The 20,616-nt window shown below is 36.1% G+C and overlaps 1 protein-coding gene and 1 pseudogene across 2 annotated transcripts in view; both read left to right on the forward strand.

Moving 5' to 3' along the window:
* Nucleotides 1–20,616, forward strand: part of LOC131437820 (trace amine-associated receptor 1) — a 149,846-nt gene that overhangs the window by 99,661 nt on the left and 29,569 nt on the right. The gene's annotated exons all lie outside the window — the stretch shown is intronic.
* LOC131437821 (uncharacterized) lies at nucleotides 14,289–20,328 on the forward strand (annotated as a pseudogene).

The raw sequence follows: 20,616 nt of genomic DNA on the forward strand, positions 1-20,616 counted from the left end.
ATATTTTCATTGACGTATAAGACGAAAATTAGAAACTATCCTGCGTTCTTCGAATTTCAAATGATTAGGTGCTGATGGATGCTAGCTTCCACCAAGCGATCATTTCGATCATACGAGTCTACTAAAAAAAATTTTTTGGTTGGTTAGATATAAGGAATAATACTGCTCACAGAATATTTCCACTGATTTGAAAAACAACTCTAGTTTTAATTTTTATTATTTTTGATAGCAATATTTTTATATTGAACTTATTATTATAGTACTTATTTATTATTATTATTTATTTTCTCCGCTCATGGCCAAACCAATCGAAAAGGTTAGGTTCGTCTGAAAGTTACTATTTCGTTGTGGATCAAGATGGAATATCAAATGACTACCCTTTCGGTTCTAGAGATACGCGACGTAAACGACAAATCACATTGTTGAACAATAGGCTAAAATTTCACAAGGATATTCGAATCAATTTCGCTAATCTTAGAGAAACTTGAAAGTTGTTATTAGTTTATTGGCCAACACTTTATATTAAATGCTATAATCATATAAATGTTTTGATGGGACTTTAAATAGTAAGAGAAAGTCATTATTACACCGCTTGGTGGATTAGAAGAGGTTTTCACATATTTGGACAGCTGATAACAGAAATAACTTGTTCAGATATCCGTATTGTAGATAGACTTCACATTTGTTGATGGACTTCGCACAAAATCGCTGCTAGGTGAAAATTTGGGTTCCTACACATAATTCGATTGGCGGCAAACCCAAATGGGTAATCGAACTGTTTTTCTGCCTCAAGGCGACACCGTTCATTTCCACAATGAACGCCCTTTCTGGCACTCTTTGGCAAAGATATTTGCTATAAAATAGAATTATTTACTATCATTGAATCCAACCTCATCTTCAATGTAATCTCTTTATCGAAATTGATGATGAAACAATAATATTGCCTTTCGGATTTTTTATTCTTATTTTGTCCGTGCCATGTCGAAGACAGCCCATTTCGTGCAAGTGTTCGTGCGGTAAACCAACTGCTCGATGAAACATTATCGGGGTGAAATTAGATCACTTATCATCATTTCGTTACATCCCACAAAGGCTGGTCCTCGAACATTGATGTGCTTCATTGTTTTTTTTAGCACGACCGTCCACGGCTGCAACATCGAGGTTTTCTACTCGGCCTGTTTCTCCAGTCCATTACCCCATACAATACTAGAACGCATTACATCACATCAGTCATCTTCGTTTAGCTACTCGACTGATGTACCTTACGATACCGATTCATGTTTCGAGGAAGAACATCGTGTTTAACGGCCGATTTTATCGTGTACAACTATAGATTGTCTACTCGATTGTACATCGGTGACAGAGAAGAGTTCGAAGGGGGTCGATAGGATATTCGGCAGAGTATTCGAGGAAACCGTTGCGTTCTTGAGGTTTACACTTACGCTATTTTGTAGCATAAAAACATAATGATAATCTATAAATATCTACCAATATATCATACATAGCATCATGGCAACCGAAATATAACATTAATTGTGCTATATGTTTTGTTGGGTGTTCATAATTTTGTCACTTGAAAAACCTGATTGATTCTGGTGTGCAAACATAACACTTCCTGTTAATGTTTGTTAATTCGCGCCATTCAAACGACTTCTTTTATTTTCTGTCGTTTTACTCTACAGCAGTTATTATGGTTTCCACATATAGTTTCACATTTAAACTTTATCGCATCATCAAACAATCAATTTCCTACCAAGTTGATTTTTTATACGTTTACCCACATTGATCCATTGAACACACTGGTTGGATCTTTTTCCTCGCCCAAACTTGTTTCGCATTTTATTTGGCTCGCAGACTAACGGGAAGAAGTCAAGTAGAAGCTATTAAAATTTGATTTATTGCCAATTTATCTCAGCTAAAGTTTCGTCAATCATAGCGTTCATCTACTTGATGAGATGAAGAGCATCATCATTTTTCGGTGGGAGGTGGAATCGCTAGCACAATAGATACGGAATTCTGAAGTTGAAATGTACGAGGATAGATATTTGTTGAACCGTGCATTTATACATGCCCGAAGTTTCTTTTGGTGAATCTAAGATTACACGGAATGGAAAATAATCGAATAAAATTTTTTGTTTCAATTCCAAACAGTAAAACATAATATTTAGGTGTGAATGGGGTTGGCCGTGTGAACAACAATGATGGACAACACTCTGATCGTCCAAATAAGACTGTTGTTCCAGAAATTGTCTCAAAAATTCATTTCACGATTATGGAAAATCGAAAAATGAATTTGCAAAAGATAGCTGGCATTGTAAAGATATCAAAAGGAATTATTGTTTCGATTTCACCATATTTGCCAGATTTAACCCGTAACGACTATTTTCTTTTATTATTTTACTTTTAAAAAGAAGCTTGCAGGAAACAGATTTGCAACGAATGATGATTATTTTACTATCAACCAATATGAATTTTGGTATTCAGAAGAGTAATAGTTTTTTTAATCAATTTTTATCTTCAAGATGTGTTTATAAAGGCACATTGCAATAGCTTCAAATTGCCAAGGACATGTTTTATGATTGTTTTAAACTAGGATAATTTAACTGATGGTTACAAATAAAATATTAAATTTTTGGAACTAAGTAGTTTTACAGAATGGCACTTTTTTGTTAATTTTTAAGTGTTGACAAATATTAAGCATTCTAAGGTAAACATTAGTTATCGTGCTTCAAAGATATTGGCGTGTGAAAAAAATTTTGAGCATAAGTGCCAAGGTTGCTGGCGATTGAGCTCTAACCCTTCGAACAAATAAAACGTGGTTTCGAAAATTCAAAGAGAGAGATTCCAACCTTAATGACGCCGGCAAACCAAAATTGTTTGATGATACCGAATATTAAGTATTATTGCATGAAAATGACAGCTTGCAGCGGTGCTGGAAGCTCAACAGCAAGCAATTTAAAACGTCTACGAGCCATGCGAAAGACATGACAAAACCTATTTTAATCCACCTAGTGGTGTAATGATGCCTTTCTCATATTACTCATTACATCATAAATATAACCGTGAAATTCGCAAAAACAACTGTTCCTTGAATAGTAATAGGATAATTTGTTCGGATCTAATCTCACAAACTCTATAAATCCTGTTTAACCTGTAGTTCCGGAACCGAAAGTAGTATCCACAACACATTAAGAAATTCCGTATGAAACTGTAAGACTTTTCTTTTGAACCTATAAGTTTGTGAAAATCTATTCGGCCATCTCCAAGAAAAGTGAGTGAGATCCTTTTTGCAGTTTCTAATCACTATTTCCAATTCTCCCGAAACCGGATTCAGATGAACGGAATAGCCGAAGTTGGTTCGTTTGATACCAACAAATATGACCTACAAATTGGAACAGTTTTGAACGTAGTTAAACTTATACTTACTATCTCATGCTCTATTTCGTTTAAACCAATTAAACTAAATCTAACGAAACGAACCTGCGTTTCTGTTACTACTGTGTGCTAAACAGCATGAATCAGCAGCATGAAACATGTAGTAGGATTGTTATTATTATTATTGACATCACTACACAACGTGTACGAAATAGAACAAAGCACGCCTTGTTCGTTTTGTGTTTTCTTCTTCTTTCGGTGTTGTACATATTGTCACTCTATATGACGATTTGAAAACTTTGACACTCATCGCCCTGTAACTGCGGAACTGGAAGTCGGATCCGGATGAAATTTCACAGTAGGTTTAAAGTCAGTATGAACTTTAATTCAAATCAAGATTTGTGAAAATCGGTTCAAGCATCGCAGAGAAATCGAAGTGAATTTAGTTTTAGGAGTTTTTCTTCTCCACTTTCGGTGCTCTCGGAACAGGAAAAGAGGGGACCAGTAGTGCCGAATTAAGTTTTATGCCCACAAACTAATAAGCTCTGCAAACTAGAAGAATTTATCAGACAATTTTATGGGATTTGTACCTGTTTTTAACCATCGTTCGTGGAAAAATACTAATTAAATTGGTAATTTTCCACTTATCACGCTTTAGTTCCGGAACCGGAAGTCGGATCCAGATAAAATGTTCCACAAATTTTTAGGATACTATAAGACCTTTCATTTGAATCTAAGTTTGCGAAAATCGGTTGAGTTGTTCCAGAGATAATTGAGTGTAAACTTTTTCTCAAATTTTCACATATTACCATATAACTCCGGAACCGGAAGTCACATTCAAACGAAATTCAATAGCAAGCTATGGGACCATAATACCTTTTATTTGAATCTTAGTTTGTGAAAATCGGTTCGGCCATCTCTGAGAAAAGTGAGTGCATATTTTTGTTACATACACACACACATACACACACACGGACACACACACACACACACACACACACACACACACACACACACACACACACACACGGACACACACGGACACACACACACACAGACATTTGCTCAGTTCGTCGAGCTGAGTCGAATGGTATATGACATTCGGCCCTCCGGGCCTCGGTTAAAGAGTCGATTTTCACAGTGATTGCATAGCCTTTCTATATGAAAGGTACTATTAATTAACGATTAATGCACCATCGCCCTGAAAAGTCCCCATTCGGCTTACCTACCACATCTGATCCCATTAGACTACCATCTCTTTATCTCGTTGGGCAACGCACTTTCTGATCAGCGCTTTGATTCATAAAATAAAATTTGCTAAAAAAGTTCAACAACAAAGACAATCAATTCTAGTGGTAAGGTAACTACAATTACCAGAAAGCTGTCAAAAATATGTAGAAAACGATGGAAAGATTTTCAAATGAAATAGCCTTAACGGTTTTCTTACAATCACGATATTTTATTCACCAACATCCAGAAATGATTTAGAACACCTATTTACAGGAAATGGTCATATGAAATTCCCCTGAATACATTATCAATAATATTTTTTTCTTTAGTCAACCGTAAGTTTTACCAAATTGTGGTTCTTTTGTGTACGTACAATTTACTAAATTATTTAATTACATTTGTTATACTCATTAAATAGCGCTTGTATTCACAGTTATCTAACATTATTTAACTGGTTTTTCTCATCATAAGCATGAAATTTATTCAATAGTGATTATTGGACGATCAGCATGTATGTAGAAAATGTGTGCAAAATTTTATAAAAATTGGTGCAGTAGCTTTTGACGTTGAACACGGACTTTCAAAACCTGCTTACGAGAAAAACGCACCTAAAGATTTATATTTTATTTTAAAATTTGTTATGATGAAACATTTCATGAATGTTTTTCCAAGTTTTTAAGTCAGTCGGAGCATAAATCTTGAGCCTGTGTGCCGAGTTATTACTTCTTCGCAGTATGAGATAAGCACGGATAAAGGCTCATAACTTGCTGAGTTTTGTTCCGATAGGCTTGAAAATTTCACAGAATATTCTGGAAATGTTTTACTATAAGGAAACATAAAGAAAAAATAAATGATTTTTCAAATGTGTTAGATCCTACCCGCCCCTTGATTTTGGGCACTCCTTGTCCCATCACGGGTTGGGAGGACGGATGTTAGTTTTCGCGCCAGGTACACGTTTCGTCTGAGCTTGAGTCGCAGTGTCGAGATACAGGCTTCCCAAATGTACCGCCGCGCGACATTATTATTGAGGCTGTCTTGCTACTCTTTCCATGACAGCCTTGTGATAGGTTTCATCACGACAGCCCTTAGACAAATAGTTCTGTACAGCCAACGTTGCCGTCATTCACTTCGTTCGACAGTTCATTCCATCTCAAGACATTTTGTCGTGGTCCACGACAGCCGAAGAAGCATGAAGTTCTCGCTGTTGCGACAGTAAACTTCGGGTATCAGTCACTGCGTTGTTTCTGTCGAGAGCAAAATATTACTCTCCCTTGACGAGGTCTGCGACAGTAGCCGGTGCGGTTCAAATTTGTTGCTCTTGGTTTGCTATGAAGATTCGAGGCAAGCATGTGGGTTTTAGTTTTGCCTTTGGTGATTGCTTTGCGGTTGATCATTGCGCATAGCAATCACCGTTGGTAGGGCATTGATAACAATATAATTGATAATTAATAATATACGAAACGGATTGAAGAACGGACTTTGGTTTTAATGAATAGTTAATTTTTATATTTTGGTCGATCTTCTATGAATCGATCGATCAATGAAATTCTATAGAAAGTTTGTTTTCAAGAAATTATATTCATAATTAAAGCTCTGAGACAGTTCGGCGTGCTCGTTTCAGGCAGTTTACGTTCGGTTTGTCGGCTGTAACATTCATAGTGTAGGCGCGTACTGATGTGCGTGGAGCACTATTTCCATCCTCTTTATCTGGCGCGATCGTTTCTTATACAAGAGTGTATAAGTCAATTGAATCAGATTTTAGATGTAAACGGTGAATGAATGTTTGTAGCAAAAGATATATTCAAATTAAAGATTCTGTATTCGATACTAGTTAGCGTGATTCTGAATAGCATTCAACTTTGCAGTCGACTTGTATGTCTACGGGATTATTGCATGGTCAGTGCTGCAATACTACGGACACTAAGAATCTTTCCAAGTCAGAACTGAAACATACAAAATCTGGCTCGTTAAGTTCGTTATATGTACATTGAACCACCAATCGAATAAAAACCTTGAGTGCAAAATTTGGAGTCGGAATTAGCAATGCAAAAATCATTTAGGAACTTATTTGCAGGTACCGTACAACAAAGCTTTGAATGCGAAAACTGAATGAAAAATTCCGGTTCTTCCAAAAAACATGTTTCCAAGCGTGGAATGCAGCATGGTTGCCCGTAACAGATTCGAATGTTTATTTCGTTTTATTTAGAAAAAAAGTTTTAGTTCACCAAGTTATTTAATAATGTCTTTCTTGATTAATATGGTCTCAAGCTTTCCGGACATATCAAGTTATCTTCTATATATGAATAGTATAGTGTTTCTATTAACCTGGAATATATTCCAAAATACATATGTGCTGATAATCTGAAATTCATTTTCTTCCTGTTATGCATTGAATTATCTTATCTCTAGAAACGGCATATTAACTATTATATTATTTTGGTCATAGCTACCAGAAGTTCGCGACTTTTACACACGTTGAAACTGTCACATGTTCGACGTTTGGAAGCATTGGGAAAATCGAAAAGACTCCCATCCTTAAATTTCGGAAGTTGCTTTAACCCTCATGACTGTGCCTGCAACGCAAGTTTCTGTTGAAAGAGCGTTTAGCGCTCTGGCGTTAGTATTGTCACCAGCTCGGACAAAATTGTCCGTACAAAACCTGTCGAACATTTTAATAGTAAAATTAAACCAAGACTTACTCCATCATATTATTCAACACATGTACAATTGGAAAGACTACAAATCGATGGGAAAAAATGAATAAAAAATTATTTTTGATTAATTTAGAGCTAAAATCTTATCGTTTGCGGTTTCAAAATCACTATAGATTCATCGTATTGATTTTCATTGCCGGTTCTGGTTGGGAAATTTGGGGAGTACGATTACCTATAAAGTACACATATATTTCCAAAAATGGTAAGTAACAAAAACTACCTAAACATGAATTCAAGCTCAATTTGGTTTTGAAGAATCTTATATCTGCCATTGGAATTATAAAAATGTCTATACATAGATTTTGATTTTGTCATAAAAAAAGGTTTTGAAATTACTTGAAAATTCGACTAGTGAAAGTTGACATTCGACTAAGATAAGTTAAGCAATTCCTCCGTGTGTATGTATGTGTATTGTATGTGTCAAACAAATCACTCAATTTCACAGGCATGACTGCACCTATTTTCCCAAATCAGGCTGAAATGAAAAGGCTGCATAGGTTACTATTGAATTTAATTCGGATCCGACTTCCGCAGTTACAAATCTAAGAATGTCGAAAATTTTCTACCGTCTAATTGTCTAAGTAGCTTGTGTCCGCATTTAAAAATATTAAACGTTTGGAACTTTAAATATTGTAACTGAATAGTGAAACATTCTGAGAGCCGAGTTCATTGCATATATTTAACAGTTTTCTTTCTGAAAAGAAATTATGTTAAAAAAAATGAAAAATGATATATTGAAAAATGTAGGTGTGATTCCCCGGTGAACGACCACAATTAAGTTTGAAAGCGGGAATAAATAAATATAATAATAATAATAATAATAATAATAATAATAATAATAATAATAATAATAATAATAATAATAATAATAATAATAATAATAATAATAATAATAATAATAATAATAATAATAATAATAATAATAATAATAATAATAATAATAATAATAATACTCAGCACGTTGAATAGTAGCCATGTGATAATTGAGTTTGCAATGTCCAGTCAGAGCTCTGGCCAGAATACTGCAATGATGCTTGGAAAAATACAAATTTGATATTCTCAGATTTAAATCTGATACAAATGCTTTTGTCTGAGCGTAAGTTTGCAAGCTGCGCCAGCAGCTGGCATGTTTGGATGCAGCCCAAGAACGAATCTTGTGCTTTATCCAACTAGTCGAAAGTGGTAAAGCTGGTTAGGGACCAACGAAATCATTCGTTGCACCAGCTCTAGCCAACTCATCAAATAATGAAAATAATAATAATAATATTGTGGCTGTCATTTCCGATCCTAAAAAATTCATTGGTTTAGTTATTAGTTAGGTTAGGGTTTAGTTAGGAGAAACAGAAAAATCAAAACGTCGTTATTCAGAATAAGGGTGCATAAGATATTTTCGGAGTATTATCAATGAATGCTAGTGTATCTGTTTCTTTAGGAATAAGAAGGAAGCACTAAGGATGAATACTTCAATAATTCAGATATATGAGCCGTTACACAAAACTCTGTGTTTATCTTTTAATGTTCGTTAGTTATTAAAATTCATTGCCTTCGCCGACAGTATATATAAATCTAAAACAATTTCTTTATTTCACAATGGTAATGTAATGAAACCCTAAAATTTCCTGCAAAGGTAATCCCAACAACGCAATCGTATGTACTAGTACCATTTCATTGAGGCAACCGAAATAGTGCGAGCGCACTATGAACCACAGCTCGTTTCCAGAAACAGCCGGTTTATTGCTTCAAGAGACATTGATGAGACAGCCGGCTTGTGACAGCCCTTCGTAACAGTAATTCCCTAAAAATCAAAGGATGTCTTCGATTTTCAAAGGCTGTCCCCGTAACATTTTATGCGAATGAGCGAACATAAAGAAACAGGATACAAACAGCCCGTTCGGTTTGACTACTCTCCGGATAGAATACTCTCATCAAACTGGTGAGTAAAAACTGTCTCAGTGACAGCATTCATTTAGGCATGCGAGCGCTGTTGCCATTACAGTTCGGCATATGCTTGCACACATATTGTAGGCTGGGCTTTCGACTTTGCGCTCCGACAGTTCATGCTATCTCGTGGCGGATGTCATTGAAATGCAGTACTGCTGGGAAGCCTGGTCGAGAATCAAGCCAGCCAAAAACGTTTACTCTTCCACCGGAGGAAGTTCTTGTATTGTTTCGAGTTTCTCAGATATCGAATTTGCGTAGTCTTTCCAATCAATACTTCGTGTGGTGATACGAAACATTGATTGTCTCCGATGGTCTTAATTCGCAGGCGATTGAAATTACGATATGTAGATCGCTGCCGTTGGGTTCAGGGATTACCTTCCACGTACAATCCAACTGTAGCGATGTCGAGCAAAGGGATAAATCCAGCGCACTTGGTCTTGCTGGTGGTGCAAAAATCCGTGTCATTTCTCCCGTATTCAAGATTGTCATATTGAAGATGTCGCAGATATCATGGATCATCGTGATGAATTTTCATATAAATATATTTGATATTATTTTGATATATATTAATTCAGATAGGTTTTGAGTAATTTATAATATCAAAATTAAAAAAAAAAATAAATATCTTCGAACATGATGAACAATTATAATAAAAACCTGTTTTAATCCACCTAGTGGTGTAATGATGCCTTTCTCATATCAATCATACTATCATATATAATACTGTGGTATTCTTCAAAATTATTTTTCTTCGATTCTTAAAAGAATTACCGAAATTGATTTTTTTGACCGTCTACTGATAAAAACTATCAATTGGAAAAGATTTGAGGTCGATTTAGAAAACTTTTTACGGGGTTTCGCTGTTTTTAGTGATGGTATAAAATTTTTAACACACTTTACCCTATATTTCCGGATCGGGAAGTGGATCCGCATGAAATTCAGGAATAACGCATGGAACCACAGGACCTTTCATTTGAACCTAAGTTTGTGAAAATCGGTCTCGCCAGCTAGAAAACATATTTTCATTTTTTTGCACATTTTACCCCATAACTCCGGATCCGGAAGTCGGATCTAAACAATATTCAATAATTTCATTTCATTTGAATCTAAGCATGTGAAAATCGGTTCAGCCATCTCCGAGAAAAGTTAATGCAAAAAAACGTTACATACACACATACACACATACACAAACACACATACACACACACATACACACACAGACATTTTGCGTACTCGACGAACTGAGTCGAATGGTATATGACACACGGCCCTCCGGGCCTCGGTTCAAAAGTGGGTTTTCACAGTAATTGCATAACCTTTCTATATGAGAAAGGCAAAAAATTTATCATAACGGTAATATTAAAATACTTCTTTGCTATTCTATTGAGAAATGGTTATTCAATTCATCAATTGATACGATTCAGATGGTGCAACCTGAATGATTCCATGGTCAAGTGTTATGATAAAACCGATACATGGATTTAAAATTTAGAACTTAAAATTTCGAAAACATTTGTTGAAACTTGGTTCCGCATTATTTATTCTTGCTCAAAAATGTTTAGTGAAGGCAAGGCCAAAAAACAAAATCTAGAAATTGTCCTTCCCATTGATACTCTGATTGCAATGAAACACAACTTAGACGACAACCCGATTAAACAATACTCCGTTCATGTTCAGAATCAGTTTTATATTTGAACCCTTTTGCTAGAAACATTTAAAACACCTTTCTTTCTATAAATACCTTCTTAGTAATCTCCGAGCTTCATATGTATATGTGCTTGTAACGTACTTCCATTCTTCCTCGTCACATTCGATCAACAATCCCTTTGGATTCCATGTCTATAAACACTTGCTAATCCCTCCTTTTTATAAAAAAATTTATGACATCATTTACTTCCACGTAATCGCTCAAAATTTTCCATCTGATAATAATTATTTTATAACGAAAGGCTTTTCAACATCATAACTACATTCGTACTATAGAATACCTTTTTTATATCATTTATTTTACCCCGATTTTTACCATTTTGGTCGTTCACCGCGGAGGAAAATCTATAGAATAACGATTCAGTTAATACAAATGTTGTAAACTTCTTTCCATCACCTTGTTTCGACAGTATTCTCAATTCCCCTAAAAATACACATTGATTGTATGATTTCGTCAATTCAGATCGATGTTGGGAAACTTAATTTCCGTCCCTCTTGTGAATATTTTTGTGAACCTCAATTAGTTGCTAGAAATATGCTGTACTCGTAAAGAAGTACCAATTTTTCGTAAAACCCGATCAATTTTCCCCTGCACTTTCCATGTTCGGGGCACTTGCTACACTCCTTAACCCTCAAAATAACCTTATAATTTATTTTGATTTAACTTCCTTTTTGTCAGTGAACTTACTACAGATCTGCATGATTACCCTGAGTAGTATAGAAAGTATCTGCGCTTTTCAAAAAATATCGATTCCCACCTTTGGTACATGTGCCAAACTTGGTGGCGATTCGTTTAGTTGTTTCGTAGTTATGTTGAGACTTCATAGGCAGATGAAGATTATTTACCAATAGTTCTTTAAATTACCCGGCAAAATCAAACCAGATCTTTTGAAATTATTTAAAGAAAATTGCATTGCATTCAAATTAATAACAGCAATACTATCTATCACGACCTTGAAATTCTTGCCACTCTCTTGTTTTACAAAAATGGGAGATGAAAATTTATTTTCAATAACTCCTCTTTCTAGTCTAAGTGTCGATTCTCTTCAAATTATATAAATTTCGTCATTGACCCCCTCCCCCCATGTTATGGGTACTTATTAAACACTCTTCCCCCTGAAAATGCCCTTATGATCATCTCTGAAGAGCAAGAAGTATGTGTAAAAAATTTACGCCAAAAGTATCTATGGTTTTCAAAAAGTATCGATTTTCGTCAAATTGAATAAATTTTTTCATAACCCCTATTAAGGACACTTACTACTCTCTCTACTCCATAAAAATATCCTTACAACTATCTCTGAAGAGCAAAAAGCATCTGTGCCAAGTGTGATAGCAATCCGTAGTAGTATCGGAGTTATGCTGTTACATCCCCCTTTTTAAAGGCACTTGCTACATCCACCCCCATATATATCATATCTAAACTATGGAAAATGTTTGCATGGTGTTCAACATTATCGATTATTGTCAAATTTTATGAATTTTACCATGACTTCGTTTCCCTTGTTTGAATTTGTCAACCAATTGAATGTCGAATTGGATTTACAGTACACGAGTATCTATCAAATAAGCCTGAGCTCGCTAAAATTGCTTGAGTCATCTCCTTTAAATTTTAGCGGGAAAAAATGTGTTTTGTTGGTTACGTCGCTTATATCATTTTATCTCCGGAACCGGAAGTGACAACCAATTGATCTTCGTACTTGATTCTCAACCTATATATAGCTTTCAAACGAGTCTAAAATTGTAGAAATCTATTAAGCCATCTCTTAGAAAATTGAGCGAAGAAAACAAATACCATTTTGATGGCTACGTCATTTATACCATTATTTGCCGAAACCGGAAGAGACAGTCAATTGATCCTCAAATTTGATCCACAACCCACAAGTAGCTTTCGAACGAGTTCTAATTTGTTAAAATTAGTTCACACATATCCGAGAAAATTGAGCGAAGAGAAAATCTTTTAAATGTGCACACATACTTATACACATAGAGATTTTCCGATTTCGTCGTGCTAAGTCGAACATACACTATATAACACTAGTGTCCTCTGGAGCTCCGATCTAAAATCGGTTTGTTATCAATTCTACTACCTTTCTATGATGAAAGGCAAAAAGTGAAAATCGTTACCGGTTGGTTGGTTATATTTCAAACATAAATTTCTTCCCCCCCTCCCCCTTCTTAATCATAGACAAATGCAAACTTTTATGAAACACCCCTCTCTCCCCTATGAGTCTACGTGTTTTATGAACGATCCCTTAGACACGACACATCCAGCGGTCGATAACATTTCACTTCAAGCCGTAACGAAGGCTCCATTCGCTGTAAGCGCGAGAAGGCTTGACGTGAAAAGTAAAACGAATCGAGTCACGACTCGTTTAACGTTGCACGCTTCAATTTTGATGGTGTCCGAAACCCAGTCACAATAAGGATATAACACCAGTCCAATTTCGCCTATCTCTGGCTGGAGTCGTCTCGTCTGGTGAACCGGTCGCCCTTTCATCACACCACATTTGCAGCTACGGTACGTGGCGGCACCGTCAGGACGCACGATGATGATGATAAATATGCTCTGCCTACGCTAACTATACAAGCATATCGGTGACAACGAAACAGTATCGTGATGAAGCACGTGTGGTATTCTATTTGTTGTAAAACTACTCAACGTAGCACGGCAAGCAATATATTGTGCGTGTGAAATGCTTTCGTATTCATGGAAAAATCGCAGAACTCACTCATCCGATAGATAGTGGGAGGTCCGATGTTTCTGCTCCGAATTTGAACTAGAACTAATGAAAAGCATATGTAAACAATCTTGTTATTTTTTGGAAACGATTGGTCGACACCATCACTCGGCTATCAGACTAGACAGAAAAATTTGTGAAATGACAGTTGATTTACTGTGATTCACGACGAGAATCAGAAACAGTACACAAACTTTGTCTCTCAATGCCGTTTAAGCAAATATTGAGTGATCCATATCAAAGTGTGCTCGCTGCGGATCAGCCCAGATCATATTCCAAGCACTAAAATAATCAATCAAAACTAATGCGCACAAGATTGTTCTGACTTCCTATTTATCAAAGTGACACCTAACGGACCATATTTGGCAGAATGTTAGCGTTGTTTGTTCTGGTCGAGTCGCAAGGATAACATATTGCGACGTGGCAAAAAATTACAACATGTTCGTTTTCAAGGATGATGAATCGCCCATTATTCCGGTCGAATACATAACTTAATGGCTTGATATGTTTGTTAAATCAAACAGAATAATTTGACTCATATATTTGGCTCATATAAATATCCAGTACTCCTTGACAAATTTTCCTCAGTTTTAATAGCACAAAATTCATGTCAGAAAGTCCCGATACCTACGAGGTTGTCATCATCGGAGCCGGCCTATCCGGACGCTGTGCTTCCAAACGCATTCAAGAAAAATGCCAAAATGTTCGTTTTAAGCTCCTAGAAAGTTCGCTGGGTGGACAGCTAAACGGATTTTAGTCACGATGGGTTACAGTGGATATTTTTCACATAATGGAACTTTGTCGTGAGCTTGATGTTACGTTGGTGGAAATGGGACAAGCATCTCTATTAACTGATCCTTTTTGCAACCGTACCACCCGTGATGTGACACCATTCAACGGACTTGTTTATGGTAAGCTCGCCAAAATCGAATGTGACCGGTTAGTGGCGGAAGTTGATGCTCTGTGTTCGAACCGATTTGTCATCGAAGAACCCACGAGTTTGGATGTATTTTTGAAGCGAAAATTGTTCTTGAATGCTTCGAAAGGGTTTTTTCGGGTTTTGATTAAAATCATCTGTGGTTTCTGTCAAGAGGAATCAAGTGTGACAGATTGGCAAAGGTTTTGTCGATCTCTGTCGTCAATAAGGAACGCATACGAAATACTCACGCAAAACGAGACTTATTTGGTACCGTTTGACGGGTGGAGCGAGTTAGTGACGAAACTAGTTGAAACAGTTGGTGTGAAAAATATAACGTTTTCACATCAAATCACTCGAGCCGAAAGTACTAAAGAGGACATTGTCGTGGTGAGCGATGAGAAAGGGCACAGCTTGAGAGCCAAGACCGTCATTTGTGCTATTTCGTGTAATGACCTGGTTCAGATAGATTTTGTTCCAACTCGACCCGCTTGTTTCAGAATGCCAAGTACGAATGCAAACATTACACACGTGACCAATTTCAAAGTTCAATATCTCTTATGTTTGTGAAGGAGCCATGGATTTTCTGAAAATATTTTCTTACCATCTTATCGTATAATTTGTTTCAAAAAGAACGATAAAACCCTTGAGGGTACCTTTTTCCATGTCGAAAACTTGAGTCATCACGAAATCCGATGTGCTATTCTCAGTATTCTAAGGCTGAAATTTGGTTGCAGCGCATTACTATACCCACGGAGGATTATATTTTCGTCATCCAACACCAGTTGCTGGTACAGGGGATTCATAGATGGAACTGTTCAAGCCGGTAAGTAGCAAATCCATTCCGCAATAAAGATGTAACTGGTGCATCATCAAACTGCAGAAATCAAAGCGGCCGTACTGGCGCTGCTTGAAGTGCGACCACAAGCCGTCCGATACAAGGATGTCGGAAACATGCAGTGTGTATACACCGAAACCTCCATTTACGAACTAAACGGGGGTTCGTAAAAAGAGGTAGTTCGTAAAAAAATTTACGTTATTTGGGATTTGGTTCGTAAAAAAAGTTTATGTTATTTGGAATTTACTTCGTAAAAAAAGTTTTGTATGATTAATGTGGAAACCGTCCATCATATGGTTATTTTCGGAACGGATGTGAAGAGTAAGTACAAGAAAATGATGTTTGGGCTCGTTTCAAAATCCAAGATGGCGGCTTCCGGTTTATTGAGATTGCCTAAAACTCCTAACAATATGGGTATCTTCGGAACGGAATTGATTAGTAGATGTCGGAAAACGATGTTTGAGGTAGTTTTGAAATTCATGATGGCGACTTCCGGTTTATTGATATTCAACATCTTGGATTTCAGAACCACCTCAAATATCGTTTTCCGACATCTACTCATTAACCCCGTTCCGAAAACACCCATATTGTAAGGGTTTTCAAGGAATATAAAAAAAACGGAAGTCGCCATCTTGGATTTAAGAACCACCTCAAACATTGTTTTCTGACATCTACTCATCAATCCCGTTCCTAATATACCCATATTGTATGGGGTTTCAAGAAATATCAAGAAAACGGAAGTCGCCATCTTGGATTTCAGAACCACCTCAAACATCATTTTCTGACGTCTAATTATCAATCCCGTTCCGATAATATCCATATCAACAAACCGGAAGTCACCATCTTGAATTTCAAAACTACCCCAAACATCGTTTTCTGACATCTACTCACCAATTCCGTTCCGAAAATACCCATATTGCGAGGGTTTTCAAGGAATATCAATCAACCGGAAGTCGCCATCTTGGAATTAAGAACCACCTCAAACATTGTTTTCTGGCATCTACTCATCAATCCCGTTCCGAAAATACCCATATTGCAAGGGTTTTCAAGGAACATTAATCAACCGGAAGTCGCCATCTTGGATTTAAGAACCACATCAAATATCGTTACCTGACATCTACTCATTTACCCCGTTCCGAAAATACCCATATTATAAGGGTTTTCAAGGAATATAAAAAACCGGAAGTCGCCATCTTGGATTTAAGAACCTCCTCAAACATTATTTTCTGACATCTACTCATCAATTCCGTTCCTAATATATATATATATATATATATATATATATATATATATATATATATATATATATATATATATATATATATATATATATATATATATATATATATATATATATATATATATATATATATATATATATATATATATATATATATATATATATATATATATATATATATATATATATATATATATATTGTATGGGTTTTCAAGAAATATCAAGAAAGCGGAAGTCGCCATCTTGGATTTCAGAATCACCTCAAACATCATTTTCTGACGTCTAATTATCAATCCCGTTCCGAAAATATCCATATCAACAAACCGGAAGTCACCATCTTGAATTTAAAAACTACCCCAAACATCGTTTTCTGACATCTACGCATCAATTCCGTTCCGAAAATACCCATATTGCAAGAGTTTTCAAGGAATATCAATCGACCGGAAGTCGCCATCTTGGAATTAAGAACCACATCAAATATCGTTACCTGACATCTACTCATTTACCCCGTTCCGAAAATACCCATATTATAAGGGTTTTCAAGGAATATAAAAAAACCGGAAGTCGCCATCTTGGATTTAAGAACCACCTCAAACATTGTTTTCTGACATCTACTCATCAATCCCGTTCCGAAAATATCCATATTGTAAGGGTTTTCAAGTCGCCATCTTGGATTTAAGAACCACCTCAAACATTGTTTTCTGACATCTATGCATCAATTCCGTTCCGAAAATACCCATATTGTATGGGTTTTCAATAAATATTAAGAAAACGGAAGTCGCCATCTTGGATTTAAGAACCACCTCAAACATCATTGTCTGCCATATATTCATCAATCCCGTTCCGAAAATATCCATATTGTAAGGGTTTTCAAGGAATATCAATAAACCGTAAGTCGCCATCTTGAATTTCAAAACTACCTCAAACATCGTTTTCCATCTACTAATCAATTCCGTTCCGTAGATACCCATATTGTTAGGGGTTTTAGGCAATCTCAATAAAACGGAAGCCGCCATCTTGGATTTTGAAACGAGCCCAAACATCATTTTCTTGCACTTACTCTTCACATCCGTTCCGAAAATAACCATATGATGGACGGTTTCCACATTAATCATACAAAACTTTTTTTACGAAGTAAATTCCAAATAACGTAAGCTTTTTACCATTTTTTGTATATATAAAAAATAGGTATAGAATTCGCTCAAACTTTAGAAAAATTTCCGAGGCCCGGAGGCCCGAGTGTTATATACCAATCGATTCAGCTCGACGAACTGAGCAAATGTCCGTGTGTGTGTCTGTATGTGTGTTGTCAACTAAGAGGTCGAGATCTCAGAGATAGCTGGACCGATTTTGATCAAACTAGTCGCAAATGAAAGGTCTCCCCGTCACCCAGAACGCTATTGAATGGTTTTGAGATCTGATGTTTACTTTTTGAGTTATACGAAGTTTTATGTCAAAATTTTCAGTTTTTTGACAGTATCTGTCACAATTGACATTGAAAACAGAATATGTCTCCAGACTTAGATTTCGCACGGTAATAGCTATCCAACAAGCCATAGATTGTTAAAATCCGTGTATTTTTAAAGGAGATATCGATATTTTTGTGCAAGCGACTTTTTCCCCTATTCCAGCAGTAGGAGTTTTGAGCGCTGTATGACAAAGCGATGCTTGGGAGCAACGTAAAACACGATTTTTTAATACTGTTACATACAATTGTTTCTAAATACCAAAAAGACTGTGTACAGTATACTTTTTCATGACATTTTGCCTCGGACCGATTTTAGCACGGTTCGTTTTTGGCAACATAATCGTTCGAATATGCCATATGTAAACCAAATGATGGCAGCGTTTTCCAGTTGAAAGCAATTCCATAATTATATTGATTTACTTACAGCAATAAATGCTGGAAGGACATAACAACCATATACCATTCGAATCAGTTCGTCGAGATCGGCAAATGCGTGTGTGACAAATAATTTCACTCAATTTTTTTGGGAGATGACTCAACCGTTTTCTACAAACTCAGATTCATATGAAAAGTCGTATGCTCCTGAACAATGTTCCTGAATTATGTTTGGATCCGATTTCTGGTTCCGGAACTACAGGATGATATGTGAAACGATATTAAAATTATGGACCAAGGGGAGAGTCGCTTAACACAAACTATATTGTGCCTCTAAAAAAAAACACGTGACATACTGTGAGTCTAAGTGTGCCACTCTGTGCCCCATGAAACAGCTACTTGTCAAAACTGAGCCCTTTGTGTGCCGCAACTGTGCAACTGTATGAAAACGAAAGTGCCAATATTGATAAATGCATCAACGCATTGTGTTTATGTGTGATTGGCACATTGTTCTAAGCGTCCTCCCCTTGTTATGGACCCATTTTTCTCGCAGATGGCTGAACCGATCTAAAATTCAAATGAAAAGTTTTAAGATCCTGTAAAACATCTTGCTTTTCATTCAGATCCAACTTCCGGTTTAGGGGATACAGTATGATTAGTATGAAAATGTCTATTTCACATAAATTAATCAGGTTTATCGGGTTTGCAGATTTGGATAGTCGATAACCAAATAAACCTATTTCAGTTTCAGTGGTATTCAGTTTTCGATTCGGATTTAATTCGCACTACGATTTCTCAAAGATGTTTATACTGATTTTCAAACATTTTGAAACAAATGTAAACTAAACAGCTACTCAGGTGAATTTACCTGACTTCGGCTACACCGATTTTCGAATTCCGGTTCCAGTATCGAATCGTTTCTCAAAGCTCAATCGTTTTCTAAAAGAAAAGCCAGATCTACAAAGACAAAATTAATTAATATTATCCAATTTTGACTTCCGATTCTGGAATTACAGGATGATGAATTTTTTAAATTCAAATCGGTATAGAAAATGGAAATCCCGAAAAGCTTAAAAGTTGGACTCAAAACTATTGCAATTTATTCGTCATATGGCCATACGATTCGGTTTGGGTTATGCTGGTTCCTGAATACCGGCCCTGGAAGTACCTTAAATTACCGTAAACCGTAAACTTACTCCGACATATCATGGAATGTTCAATCGATTGTCACACTTTTAGATTCAAATTTGATCCGATTTGCCGTTTCGATATTACAGAGTAATGAGTGAATAAAATCTAAAATTGCCGCTTAATTCGACGGTCATTAAAATAATGTCATGAGAACTGAAACACCGAAGAATATTCATGCAAAAATCACATGCGGATTGATAAAAAGGTAGCATCTCACTGCTAGGTGGATTAAGCATGTTTTTTACGAACCAAATCCCAAATAACGTAAACTTTTTTTACGAACCAAATCCCAAATAACGTAAACTTTTTTTCACGAACTACCTCTTTTTACGAACCCCCGTTTAGTTCGTAAATGGAGGTTTCGGTGTATTTCAAATATTTTCCTCGAAGAACTTCACTCGAACAATTATGGTATTCGGTGAACTTCAACTGTGGTCGGTTTATGACCACTGTTGGAACAATTGAAACTATTTTCTTTGAGGTTGTACGACTGGTCAAAAATCTATCCGGTCTGGATGACATTGAAATCGAATGAGTATTTGGAAAGACATGAAACATGTACACATGTCTCCTTTTTATGCGAATGTACTAAGCTATGACGCGCTGGTGTTATCTCGAAAAAACTCGTTTCTGGTGTTTTTTTAGAAATACTACATCTCGACGTTTTATATGCATTTCTAAGACCATGGCATTGAAAAAAAAAATGAAATGTTCAAAGTTATGCAGTTTTCTTGTTTGGTCCTAGAACAGTATGACACGTCTAGCTCTGCTGCACTTGAAGAAAAAAAATTACTGCGTCGACTATGGGAATCACTTTACTATGCGAGATACTGGTAATAGGTAAAATCAAGTGAAGTGTCATGTAAGTGAAGTGAATGTGAAA

The sequence above is a fragment of the Malaya genurostris genome, chromosome 3 (genome assembly GCF_030247185.1).
Source record: "Malaya genurostris strain Urasoe2022 chromosome 3, Malgen_1.1, whole genome shotgun sequence".
NCBI classification, from domain to species: Eukaryota; Metazoa; Arthropoda; class Insecta; order Diptera; family Culicidae; genus Malaya; species Malaya genurostris.